Source organism: Calonectris borealis, chromosome 3, assembly GCF_964195595.1.
Source record: "Calonectris borealis chromosome 3, bCalBor7.hap1.2, whole genome shotgun sequence".
Classification (NCBI taxonomy): domain Eukaryota; kingdom Metazoa; phylum Chordata; class Aves; order Procellariiformes; family Procellariidae; genus Calonectris; species Calonectris borealis.
The window spans coordinates 5448871-5463953 of record NC_134314.1 but is presented as its reverse complement, the minus strand read 5'-3'; positions in this window follow the sequence as shown (position 1 = coordinate 5463953).

Below are 15083 nucleotides of genomic sequence, written 5' to 3'. Positions count from 1 at the left end.
ATAACTGAAATAAGGACTAATGCCAAATATAACATCATAACAGATGAGGTAGGGAAAGAATTATGCAGTCTACTACAAAAATAGAGCCTGAAAAATCAGAATTGACTGAGAATCCACATGTTACTAGTGCTGAAAATGGCATAGTAAGGTTTGAAATTTAAAGTACTGAAAAGAAATTGCAGAAAAAACAGATTTCTTTATCTACAGTTCTGTCATCTACCTTTATAATCTGATTTCAAGTGGTCTGCTAATGGATAATGAATTGGTTTCCTGAAAGAGCTAATGCAGTAGGTATAGATTGTCAAAATGAATAACAATTGTCCTTCCTTAGCATCACATGTAGACACTGAAAATAGGTACTGCTGAGTATGGCTGTACCCTGTGTTGCATGCAATTTGTGAGATTTTCAGAAACGCGCCAAAGTGATCTAGCTGAACTCCTGCTAAAGTTAATGCCACCATCAGTAGTTGCACTGGGAACAGAATTAAAGCATCTGAGAGGAGTGCAATGCCAAAATTGTAACCATGTTGTGGTTTAACCCGGCAGGCAGCCAAACACCACACAGCCGCTAGCTCACTCCTCCCCCTCCTCCCCACCTCAATGGGACAGGGAGAGAATCGGAACAGTAAGAGTGAGAAAAAATTGTGAGTTGAGATAAAGACAGTTTAATAGAAAAGAAAAGGGAAAATAATAATAATAATGATGATGATAATAATAATAATAATGATAATGATAGAATATACAAAATGAGTGATGTACAATGCAATTGCGCACCACTCATGCTGATCAATAACCAAGTAGTGATCGTTACTTGGATCATGCCTACCATTTATATATTAAGCATGACATCACATGGTATGGAATACGCCGTTGGCCAACTGGGCCAGCTGTCCCAGCTATGCTCCCTCCCAGCCTCTTCCAGAGCATGGAAGTTGAATGTCCTTGACTACCAGGGTACCTAGCAACAACTGAAAACGTCAGTGTGTTATCAACATCCTTCTCATACTGAATCGAAAACACAGCACTAGGAAGAAATGTAACTCTATCCCAGCCGAAATCAGGACAAACCATAAAGACCATTAATGGGCTTTAATCCTGAGAAGAGAGTCAGTGATGTGTGCCTGAGTCAAATCATTCCTTTCCTCAGCTTTATTTGCATGGAGAAAAAACTTCTATCTGACTTGGTTTTTTATCTCAGTTTTGAATGCTTACTGACAAAGTAGTTTTCTTCTAAACTAATGAAACTATTTTTTTGAGTAGCTGAGCATCCACGAAGGAGATCCTTTGTCTGGTTCTACGGTTTCTATACCTGCTTGATCACCATGATATGACCCTGATATTCAGGAAGCAAACCTAGCAGAAACACTGGAGATTCTGACTCAAGTGATCCCCAACATGATGAAGACTGCCAGCCCTTGGCCTCAAAATACTTTGTCTCATCAAATCAGCAACTGTACTTCGATATAACTAGCAGCCTGCCTAGGAACATGTCCAGAACTCACCTAAAAGATGACCTGAACCACAGCTGGCCCTTGGATTGCTGTTGTCCTCTTTCTGATTTTCTGTCCCTGATGTCGAAATAGTAATTAAACCCAAGCTAGGCTACATCAAGACTTTGCTGCTGCTGCTCACGAGACAAGTACAAACACAAACCAAGACATCCATGCCTAACAAACATTATTCTTTTAATTTTGTAATCATAATAGCCAAGTAGTACTTGGATGCTCTCTTTCAGAGCATACAGTTCCTCCACTGGATATAAAGAAGGAATATTATTAGCTATTTCTTTTTTGTAAAATCATTTATATGTATAAATTGCAGCAATACATGGACCAAACTACACCATTTACTAAAAAAATAAAAACATACGCCAGACGATCCCACTATTATCAGTGCATTTAGCTTTCCCCTAATACTTTGAGTGCTGTCATTAAAACTGAAGCTACAGCAATATTTTAGCCATCTCCGTACCTAGAAGATTTCTCTATTACTTTGTCCATGAACGTTTTCCTTGGATGATTGGTTGACAATATCTAAAGGATAATTTTAGGTCCTGAAGAATTAAACACAGGTCTATTTTTATGAGGTGGGACAGATTGGAAACAGTTTTTTCCCCTTGTTCCAATGAAATTGGAAATGAAAAGAATGTGTGTCATATGAGGGACAAGTGTCATGAAGCCCATCTGAATTATACTTCATACCCCACTTTATAGCCTAATGTTCAACTATATCCATTTTTTCTGGCAGTATTTCGCCCATCAAAAACAAGTTATTGACACTTATGTCTCGGATATAAATCAGATCCGGCAGTAAAAGTAAAGAAGGTGGTTTCAGAGAGAGTCGATGATGGGGTAGAATAATGTATTTGTTTTTTTCCTCTAGGATATCACTTTAATATCACCCAGAAACAATGGCAGAAAATCATTCCAATTAAATGGTCTTAAAAATAAGATATAAAGCAAATTCAGGTGATCTCATTCTGTCGTGTGTGTCAGAGTAGACACCACAAAACTGAGCAGAAATAGTTTAAATTTAGCTATCTTAGCATATGTGTACAAGGACTGAGAATGTGGAAATTGGATTTGCTTCACTGGAGTCAATTAACAACGACTCTCAACAAGGTAGGGTTGAAGTGCATTGACAGGGCACTGGGAATACTTCTGGTATTGATTGGCACTGGCTTGGGTACAAATAAAGCAAAGCATTCTGGTTTCTGACATTCATTTTCTATAACAGAGAAATTACACTAATGGATAAAATGATAATGAAAAAGGGAATGCAGAGAATAGGAGTTCTCCATGGAGATATATTCCCTTCAGATGCTAAGCTGTAGCTATGCCCTCATTATAAAAGATTTTGCTGCCTAATATACAGCTCCTACTTTTTTCCTCCTGTTACACTGACCTGTGCTTATTGCTCTGTCTCCTTAACATCTCAGAAGTTCCTTGTTTATGAGGGTAGAGATTAATGAGGTCAGCAGTTCCCGTCACTCTATGGAAGAGCTGCACCTCAAAGCCCTACCTTCTCCTGGTAGTCAATGTCTTTGATGCTACTTATCAGGGGGAAATGTTCATTCATGTCTATTTTCCAGTTGGAGAGGATGAAACAGTTCTGCTTCGTATTAGATCACCCTTTTTTCTCTGAAGTGTGTGTGGAGGTAGGAAGAACTAACAGCTACTCCTTCTCCATCCTTGAGAGAATTAGGTTTGGAAACCATACAAATGCCTTTTTCTTTTCTGATCTCTTTGACATTTATGAGAAGTTGTTTGATTATATTAGTGTCATCAGTGTGCATCTTATATTTCAGTTTTGACCAACACAATGCACAATTTCTTCCATTAGGATTTTCCTTAATGGTGCAACCAGTGAACCCAGGTGTTCATCCACCTGTCTCTGAGTACAGCCAAATGTAGCTGTATGAAATCTGTGCTACAAAGGTGGCTGTTGTAAAAAGCTGAGCCTAGACTGTTTGTCCAGGTAATTAATAGTAGTTTGGATATTCTCTGAGTTTGAAGATTGGAACTAATTATTTGAATTTAGTTTCTTAGTTGTTTAATGATTCAAGTTAGTTTTTCAAAAAAAGTCAGTACTGAGCTCTTTGAAGGAGTTAGTCAACACCAAGGTTAAAGTCATAAAACCAATGAGTTAGAAAGCCAGTGATGCTGTTGAACAAGTTTCAGCTCTGACACTTGGGACGTATCTAAAAGTTATAAGATGATGGAAAGACTTTTGCTGACTTAAGTGAGCTTCAGATCATGCACCAGCCAAAGACTCTCCCATTTACTTCTGCAAGTATTTTCTCTGCACACTGCAGTTATGAAAAGCTCTCTTTCTGTTAGCATCTCCCACAAACATTCTTCTTATCAGCCTAATACCTGCCATCTTCTAAGCACCAGGAAAACAGATTTGTTTCCATAAAACCTCTTCTCAGTGTGTTCCTACATCTTTCACAGTTAGTTAACCTTTTTCATAATTTTCCAAAGCACGGTAGTCAGGTAAGCGAGCTGAAGAGCTTCTTTTGCATAGAGGTTTTAATACTGGCCTTGCTGCTGGTCTTGACCTGAAGCCAATGACCAACACTCCAATGACACCAATAAGTTTCAGATCAAAATCTGTAAAAAAAGTAAACAAATGGAAACATTTAAGGTCAGGTTGGATGGGGCTCTGAGCAACCTGATCTAGTTGAAGATGTCCCTGCCCACGGCAGGGGGACTGGACTAGATGACCTCTAAAGGTCCCTTCCAATGCAAACTATTCTGATTCTCAATGTAAGTGAGCATGCAACAATGAAGGTGATAAGGTTAGGAGTAAACAATGGTATCTCTTTGCTTTTTTGTGTATTGTGGGAATAGAGAAAGATTGACTTGATGAATGCAGAGAAAATGAAAAGTGAGGGTAGAGCAAGGAAGGACAGAAATAAAAAGAAGGAGTGAAGAAAAAGCAGATATGGAAAGGAAGATGATGGCATGAGGATAGAATCTGGAAACTGAAAGAGAAGGAAAAGATTGGGGAAGGCCAAAACAAAAAGATAATGATAGTTACAGAAGTAAAAATATGTTTATATGAGACGGTGGGTGGCTTCATCTGACCACTGTCAAGATAGCAGAGGCACCTACATTTGAGGTAGCAATATAGACTTCTTTTGCAGAAAAAGAGGCCAAAAAAATCCTCCTTGGCTGTGATTCATTTCATGCTAGAGTAGGGATCTTATACAGGTCAGGCAATTATGTCCTTTTCCAGTGGCTGTAAAGTGACTTTGATTTAGACCGAAGAAGGACATTCATGTTACAGATGCCTTAAGTTAGAAGGTGGATCTAGTCATATTATTTATTTATCTACTTGTATTATTTATATTAAGCTTTTGAAATGTTGGAAACACAGGCAAATTATTAAGGATTTTACAGGCAACACCATCATATTCATTATGAACTGGGTAGATTTGTCTTCTCACTTTAGTCTAGAAATGCTGTGTATGAAGTCCAGAGGCTTCAGTGATTGTTGGGCTCAAGAAATTGCACTGCAATCAAGAATCCTCATGGGTTTGGCTTTGGCTTTTGGATAAAGGAGGAGAGGCAGCTAGAGGGTACATTTAAGGTCCCACTGTGCCCCACATGAGCTACCCTCTGTGCTTTTCCCACTCGTTTATAAATACAACAGGGTGTGTTCACCAGAGAAAGAGAATGACTATTCACATCAAAGAGCAGTTTTGGCCCAAGAACAATCGGGTGTAAAATGCCCATGAGTATATTTATCACGGAAATTTGAAGTAGGCTGATAAAACATCAGAGGAGGAAGGTTTTGAAACAGCCCTGCATTACAAGTACCAGGAGCAGAAAAACACCCCCAAAGCCTAATTATTTTTTAGATGGAACTTGGTACATGTATTATAGGGATCATAACATGCTTCTGCAATAACTGGTGAAAAAGCTTAGAAATCCAGGATATGTCTTCCAGTCCAATATTCTTAGGTTCATACCTATTTGTCTTTGGAGAGAAAAGTAACACCTCTGTGGTTTCTAAGGGAGGCAGTGTAACTTCCATAAGGAGCAGGATTGGACCAATTATGTGAATGTTATTTGCAATAATTTTTTCCTTTCCCATTTCCCCCATGGATATGTCTGCATTTTCAGATCCCAGGAAAAAAAAAAAGAAAAAAGAAAAAAAAGAAGGGGGGGGGGAAAAATCTCTACCCAGTGGGGACCTCCCTCATTCTCTCTTCTGATGTTTTGTTGCTAATTTGCACTTTTCATACACCCAGGAGCAAATGCCTGTCTGACACAAAATAAAACAAGATGCTTCAAGTGCTGTTTGGTTCTTTAGGAAGAAAATAATTTTTGAAAATAAAATGTGCTCACCAAGCAATCCACCAATGCCCACTGACATTCTCCATGGTGTGTCTGACAGAGGCAAAATGTAGCACAATGCAGAACAAAGAGGCATTTTATATGCCTAGCAGAAATTTCTAAAAGTCTTTTTTTCTTTTCTTTTTTTTCTGGGAAATTATCATAGCTCTAATTTAAAAAAAAAAAGTCTATGCAAATACTGAGAAATTATTAATTGTAAAGGTGGGGAAAGGAGGGGCTGAAAATAAAATAGCTTTTTCCCTTGTATTTCTTGAAATAAATAAAAATAACTTTTCCTTTTGAATTAATTTGCTTTTGTACCCTTCATTCTTTCTTCCCAGGTATGGAATTATTCTTAATTTGACAGATAGTAGCCGTGAGATAATTTTGGTTTTGTTTTGGGGGGTTTTTTTAATAGCAGTTTGGAATCTTTGTTTTCAGAGAAGAGGCCCACTAGGCACAATTTGGGACTTGTTATTAAAGACAAACTAAGATCCCCCAAAGATTTTCAAACACTTTATGCCAGAATGTGATATTTTAAAACATTTCCCATTTCACATAATTGGATGCACGTGGCTTAGCAAGAGAAAGACAGTTTCAGCAAATACAAGAATTAATGCAATTTATTCAAGATGGTCTCACAGGACAGATATAGATTTTATGCAAAATTCTGAGGAAGATAAAAAATCTTGAAATCAGTTAGGACTTCTGCGTATTGCTTCAAGACCAGTGACCTAAACTAAGGTGGTTATTATAGACAAGGATGGAATTTAGAAAAAGTTGTCAAATTAGTATTCATCTTGGATCCCAAAATGAGCACAATTATTATCACTGGGAATATGAGTTCCATCCTTATACTTTCTTGGGTTGCTTAGTCAAATAATTAGTAAAACTATTTCTAATGTTTGCATAATAATGAAAAAATATCCATATTCCAGGGAAAAAAAACCCACAACCGAAATGTCAAAATTCAGTCCTTTAAAATGATTATAAACTACATCTATTTAAGATGTGTTATTGTGATATTTGTTAAACTGATTTCATATTTAAAATCTGCCTCTCACGAATTTGGGACCCTGAGGTTAAATCACTATTTGACACAATCATTGAGGCCTCTGGAACAAGAAAAGGAAGTTGCTTAGATGTGTGATAATCATTCTCTGTATTTATATATCCTGATCGCTATGTCAAATGAGCATCTCCTGCATATTTTCTGTTTTCTTCCTTGAAAAATTCTATAGAACAAAGACTAGTTTTATCTTCTTTTTTAAACAGGGGGAAAACAGAAGTGTGGATTATATAGATATGGAATCCTGTTCTTAATGTCAATGAAAGTTTCACCTTTTTATTTCAAAAGAACCTGCACTTTTTCCTTTTTTTTTTACCAATTATAGAAGTCTAAAGCTATACTAACATTTTGAAATTTTGGGTAAAAAGCAAGTATTTAGCCACCACACAAACATTTTCCTCTTGATGCTGTGAGATATGGTTAGCCTGTGTTACAATGCTGCTATGCCAACTGAAAAGAAAAAAGGGTTAATTGCCTACGAGGTTTGAGGAAAAAACTATGCCTTCTGTTGAGCTGTGTACAAAACTACACTCTGAGGCACTGATATTGACAGATTGTGGTGATTTTAAACATGACATTTTAATTCACTTTCAACTGTAAGTTAAATAATGGAAGATTTCATGATTTAGTTTTTATCTGCCATCATTTTTCTTGAGTCCTTTTGCATATAAGATTGTGATAACAAGGGATTTTTCACTAGCCCAAAGATATTATTTTAAATGTGTTCTCCTGGGAGCTTTTTCCATTCCTTGTGGCATTTTGCTCATCTGGATTTCAATCCCAGTTATATCATCATCAATCTACAGGGCTTGAAATGAACTTAGTCTGGTTTTATGACCTTGTAATGGGGAGGAGAGAAGTCATTCATTGAGGAAATTCAGAAAAGGAGAGGACCTCAGCCAGAAGAGAAACAGAAGAGACACTGGTTTTGTGTGGATCTCCTAAGGATGTGCAGAATTGCGAACCAGAAGACTGGAGAAATATTTCTAATGTCTCCCCAATCCATATAAAAAGATATATTCTCAGTGCTTTGTGTTTGCGGGGCAGGAAGTTTGGAACCTTTAGGTGTTATCAGATTATATCCATATCAATGTAAGCAAAAAGTTTTGTCAATGAAAAAGATTGCAAGAAAATAACACAATTTGGCCAGACGGCTCTAACAAATTGCTCCATAACATAAGAGCAAGAAAAACTTATTTGTACGTATTTTTAATCTATATCCCAGCACACTGTAAACTGTAAAAATGTACACATTGTAAAAATTCCTATTCTCTTTAGACTCCTTTTCCCCACCATTTCTTCAGTCCCACCCTTGTTCTTCTCCTGCTCCCTCCCCACAAAACCCTCACCACCCTCCCCTGGCTGGCAATTACTGGGCTAGATAAAAGGCAGCACATGCAATGATATTTTCCAGTTCCAGCTAAAAGTTGGCCAGCAATGAGGCTAAGCAGAATAGATAACTGCTGGACACACATTGAAACACTCTCTGTAATTAGGGCATTAATTTGGGTGTCTGTCCTTCAGCCAGCTGCAAGTTTTCATGACATTTGTAGTGACCTTACATCGCTGAGAAGGAAATGTTTCTGCCATTTGGGTCAAAATTGTCTGATGAATTCACAAACTGTTGGGCAGAGAGAGGGGTGCAAGTGAGGGAGACTTTTGGATAGGGAGGCAAATGGAGAGTGTGATCCTATAAAACTCACTTCTTTATAAACCACATAAAACGCCAAGATATTATAAGAATCATAATATTAACCAAAAAAAAGAAAGTTGGGATACTGCTTAACGAAATTGTTTTACGGTAATACAAAAAGAGGTATTTGGATGTTTCAACACTACACAGACCATTTAGATAAAAATGAATGTCTTAAATTCCCCCATTAATAGAGTTTTCATGACTGAATGGGCAAATTTCACCCACTGCAAACATTTACATGAGTAAAAATGTCTAGACTTACCCTGGAAACCAAAAAAAATACAACACATAATGGTTGGTATTTTCATGTCTTTTTACGTTGGCAAGACTTTCAGATTTTCAAGTGTTCACTCAGCAGCCATATTTTTTATATATATATTTATTAAATACACATACAGAAACATACACTTTCTTATTGTTTGTTTTTCTCCAACACAGACATAAACATGTATAAAAATGTATATATAAAAAAAAAAATCGCACACATATTTATGATGTAGAAACCTGCATAGACATGAATCCTTAGTCATTTCATAGCATTCCTGACACTTAACTCCTTACTTGGATTATGAAATTCTTCAGAAGACAGAAATAAATAACTGGTCTCTTTTAAGAACAAAAGCTGAAGTGAAAATATGTAAAAGCTGCACTGTGTTTTGATGTTATTGTAACAATCAAAGTCAGAAAATCACAGTAACCAAGTAATAAAGAATGACTTCAAAGCCTAAACTGTCTGACGACGATATGACAACTGCAGCAGTTCATCTGTATTTATGCAATTTATATTATATACACATATATATTTATATCATACACAATATGTGTATAATTTATGGCTATGTGGTTAAAAATCAGAAAAAGACATGAGGACACAAACACTAACCTCGGTGTTATGCTACATGAAAGATATGTGTGTGTATATACATACAAACACATATATATGTAAGTATAGATCTATAGGTCTATAATATCGGTGTGTTGTTGAAAATTCATCTTCTTCACTTGTCACTTCTCTTACTCTTCTGCACTTTCATAGTGATGAGTCATTTCTTAGCCTTGCAATCTGCTACTGAAGGCCCTGGAAGTCCAGTCTGAATTTCATTCAAACATTGGCAAGATGTTTGAGATTGGTGCTGGGCCAGGAAATCAGGAATTCTGGGATCTTTAGCAGTTGGTTGCCAGTTTCCCCTTCTTTGTAACTGAGGAGATAAACTTTCTTAGCATACCAGCTCTTCAGGATAAGGGTATCTCTTCAGCATATTTGTTTATCTGCAGCCATAAAGCCTGACATTGGTGGTGGCTTCATCCGATGCCAATATTACTGCTATCAGAAGATTTCCCTTGGATAATGAATGATTTTTTTTTCTTTAGTGTGAAAGACCGTGGACATTTATGAGTGTTATATGAATTTATGACAATAAAAGAAAAACTTCCAAAATCTGGAAAGCAATTAAGTTAAAGTCACTGTCATTAAAAGTGTTCCCTGATTATCAGCATTGTCTCATTTCTTAATTGGGCCATTTCCTGCAACCAGTTTCATTCCTGGATACCAAGCCTTGAATTAGTTGGAAGTTTTGCAGGATACAATGACCCCAAAGACAGTAGTTGGATAATACGTTGGCTTCAGCAGCAAAGCCAGATGGTGGATCTCCCAATGCACACCTGCATCGTACAGTAATCACTCATTCAGTTGTTCTTATCCAGATGTTTGTGAGACTGTTCAGTGAACTCACCAATATCCATCTGATAAAATTGAGATATCAGCTTGAATTAATTTAAAGGTTAGGGCAGATGAAGTGGAGGAATTAATTGCTGGACATGGTTTAAAAAACTCTTGGGTATCAAAGGGCCAAAATAATGTTTCTTAATACATCTGCGTCCTTCAGACTAAGATTTGGGCAATAGGACAACCTGCCTTTCTATCAGATATTCCACACAGAAAAGTTAAACGTAATAAGAAATGTGTGAGAGAGTTCTCCCAGCAAACTGTACAAAAGTGGGGATGGCAGAGTTGTGCTTTTTCCCAAGATGACATGTGACAGTGCAAGACCTAGGCCCAAGGAAATGCAGACTCAAAATTGTCCCTGTATCAAAAACTATTTTCATTGCCGATGTGTCACTCTACATGTATTACTAATTTATTTTCCTATTAATTGGGGGCAAAGCACTGACAGCTTTTCACTATTAGTTCAAACATTGTTTTATTAAATTAATAGTAATTAAGTACTTTCCAGCTTCCTGATGACTGTTAGACCCAGATATTTATGACAGGTCATTAGTTGTAGAGAAGAATGGTCAGGCGCTAATATTAAGCAATGAGATTGCTTATTCATACACTGCAGAGGTTAGAACTAATAATCATGCTAAACTGAATCTCATGAATAATTCATAAAGAAAAATCCAAAACAATTTGCTATGGTTACCAGAAGAGATGTATTTTCAAGAAACAAGGGCCAAATTACTCTTTGCTTCACCTGGGTGTAATAATCAGGAATAGAGCTATTTGCTGGCAGGCAGAGGCAGAGGCTTGGGAAAAAGTGAACGCTGAAAGAAATTTGGGATGAGAGCAAGCAGCAAAGTTATTATATGCTTGTCATGTGTTACAGCAGAAAATAAATAAATAACACAGACCAATGTGTTTTGGGGAGGCACTAAATCAAGGAGCCAGAGGAGATTAGTACGCTGCTATTAAGTACTCATGAGAACACACCTGAGATACCTGCTTGAGGCCTGCACTCCTTGCAAAAAAAATAGAAATGTCAAGAAAAATGAGAGTAGAAGGGATTATTAGGCACTGGAGGAAAAGCAGTTATTTGGAGATTATGTAATTATGGAATAATTCAGAAGACAGGGACATTTTTAAAGAGAAAGATGTGACTTTCTTGAATAAAAGTATTTCTTGGTGGATGTGCTTATGGCTGTGGGGAGTCAGAGCCTCCTGAGTTTATCAGTACTGCCTACAATTGTGTGCACATGGCCTGCACATTGCCTCAGATGTCTCCATGGAAAGATGAGCCCTTAGAGAAAAGGAAAAAAAATAGGAGCATGGCACCACATCTATGCAAAGAGATTGTGATTCTACTCCAAAATCTTATTGATGACTTCCTGAGCTTCTTTCTGTTGTATTTTTCCTCTATATAAAATGGGCATAGTCATACTTGTCTTTCTCCAGCATCCTGGGAGCTGTGAACTAAATACATCAACTGGACCTGTGAACTGCATCAGTGGAGGCCAACATGTTGCTCAGGTATGATTTGACTGCATCTCTGCTGCTGACCATTCCTGGGCTCATGGTGGCACAAAGGCTGCCAACTCGCATATTCTTCCCCCATGGAAGAAGCTGATCAAACAAGAACTACTGAAAGCCTCATTGGTTAGAGGATGCTCAGCCCAGCCCTTTTCTGCAATAGCGTTATGGAATTCTTTGGAAATCATCATCATCTCCTGCTTGTGAGGTCTCTCTTCCCATCTTATTGAGATCTTCTGGCTCTGAGCCATGCAAAAGTGTTCATGGAAGGCTCATAAGTGCAAAATATTGATGAATGGCTGAGTTAGGTGGAAACATGAATAAAATAGCTATATATAATATTTGAGGGCCATCAGAAGAAAGAATATTTAGGAGGGAGAGAAAAAACAGATGATGAGGAAACAAAAGAAAACTTAAACATGGGTGAGTCATTTGATCAAAAGTTCTTGGCCTAATAAAAAATCGATGCATTTTGAATTAGGAGAAAAAACCTTTGAAAACATACTGTCAGGGACTCCTTGTATTTTCAGTAGCACTAAGAACTAAAATCTCACTCTGACTTCAAGAAGAGCTCAGAAGTCAAGCAGCTGTACTCTTGCACTGGTGTCTAAATGAAGCACCTAACGCTAAGCAGGTGACCTGAGCATTCCCGTGCCTTCCACGGGCAAGCAAATCGATGCATGCTGTTCAGTGTTTCAGAGACAGGCAATACCAGTCTACACTTCTTTTCCTCCAATGAAACCAATTACGACGCTTCCCCATTCAGAAACAAATCGGCACAACACCTGGGTGGGTTACAAAAGCATTTTCTAAACACTGCTGTCACCATGCCTTCGCTATTCATTTGTGTATTAAGCTCCTAATTTTGAGTGCTAGCAAGAGGTTTCTCAAAGTTCACATAGTGTAATTGTTACCTAAGGCTGGGAGATTTTGCTCTGCTTTCTAGGTTATTTAGCTGCAGATAATTTATGTGATTGCTGAGGAGGTGGAAAAATTGTTTCACCTCTCAGTTGTTCATGCTTACACTGGTTTTACAACAGATGGGAGAGAATTTTGCAGTCGTGAATGTTTGATTCATGCCGGCCGGCTGCCTCCCATCACTCAATGAAGACAAAAGCCAGAAGGCTAGAGAGGAGCTTCAGTGTTTTTTAGACTGTTGAAGCTGGTTTGACAGATATATATATCAATAGTTTTAAAGCGTAAAAGTGATTCTTTATTTCAGTACTTTGTCTGCTTTTCTTGTCTATATGAGGTAGCATTAGTGAAGCTGCACAGGGTATCACAGATCTACATAGACCTACAGTAAGTGAACTAAACAGGAATAGTGGATTTGGAGTTAACCAACATTAGTTCCTAGATTTGCCGGGGACTTCTTATCTCATTTTGGGTATTTTTCTTAGTACCTACCATTCTAATGGTCTAGAAATGCCAAGCGGATGGCCCATGAATAAGACTTCACAGAAGTACATATACTATCATTAGAGAGTTTTTTGGGGTAAGGACATCATAGTCAGCCAGATCTGGGTTTTAGTCCCCTCTCTGGTGAATAATTTCTGACACTGGTCAACTCACTTAGGACCAGACATGCTTTGGTCTACATTTTTGCGTCTTTGTCTCAGATACATCCTCGCAGTCCTTATACACCTGACTAACCGAAGGGTTTCATGTTATAGCCGAACCTATCTAATGACTAACCCCGCTAAAGGGGAAGTTGCCCTCAGCCACATAGTTGTGCCATTCCTTTGTGTCATTTCTAACATTTATCTGAACCATCCTTCAGTGTGAATATAATGCTTACCGTTGGGTTTTGGCGTTTTGGGAGGGGCGGGTTTATTTTTGTTAGGCTTAATTTTCTATCCTGGAAGTATTTAAAAGACGTGTAGATGTGGTGCTTAGGGACGTGGTTTGGTGGGTGTGGTGGTGTTGGGTTGACGGTTGGACTCGATGATCTTAGAGGTCTCTTCCAACCTTAATGATTCTATGATTCTACTCTAAGTTTTAGCTTCTAGAGGTGATTGGTGGAGAGAAGGGAGAGGATCAGGAAAGTGGCACACAGAATGCAAGGGAAACATTTAGCCAGAGGCAGGAGATAAAGGAAGTAGAAGATGAGATTGGTGCTATTGACATAACTGTCTTACCGACAACATGAAAACTCTGAATTACCTTATTTAGGAGCTTAGTCAGCAAAATTCCCTTTCTTTTTGTAGTGAGACACCAGTACTTTCAGAAGAGGTGAGTTGGATCTCAGATGGGCAAGATCTTATTTTCCTTACTGACTCCAAGGCAGCCTAACTGTTTAGACAGAGTTGTTAACTTCTGGGAAACTAAAATAAAGTGAGCTGAAACCTAAACTGAGCACTTCAGTTGAAAGCCTGAAGTTAGGTGGGATCTGGGCCCTTGCCACCAATGGAAAGTCAGAAGGAGAGTGGAAGCTGCTAAGAAAAAGGCATTATTGTTTGCCTCCAGGATTTTTTTGTGAAAGCAGTTGCATTATGAATAGACAGTAAAACCCATTTTTGGAGTGAGACTTGTATCTGTATCCTAAGTGATTATAACACTAAACTGCTGATAAGATGAAAATTCCACTTTATCTTTTGGGGAAAAAAAAAAAAACAAACCACAAAAAATAAAAGCTTAATTGCCTCTAAGGAGCCTTTCAGGTAAACTAGGCAAGGGAACACACTGGGAAGGCACTGGGTTTAGATATAATTAGGGTTTCTAATCTCTTGGTGGCATCAGACCCTAGGGAATATTGTGCCAACACACACATTTAAGGGACTTCAGGCATCTCTAGAGCAAAGACAAAATTGAAGAGAGCTCATGTAAATGCCAATAATATCAGAATATTGAATTCGAGAGATTACAGAGGCATTGGGGTGCTCAAATCCCTTTTTAGAATGAACCTTTAGCCTTTCTGTGCCAGAGTTCACAATCTGAAAAATGGAGCTTAACAGTGTCTACCCATGTTGAAGGAGAGCTGATGTCATGGTTTAACCCCAGCCGGCAACTCAGCCCCACACAGCCGCTCGCTCACTCCCCCCCCTGCTGGGATGCGGGAGGGAATCAGAAGGGTAAAAGTGAGAAAACTCGTGGGTTGAGATAAAGACAGTTTAACAGGTAAAGCAAAAGCCACACACACAAGCAAAGCAAAACAAGGAATTCTTTTACTACTTCCCATCAGCAGGCAGGTGTTCAGCCATCTCCAGGAAAGCAGGGCTCCATCACGTG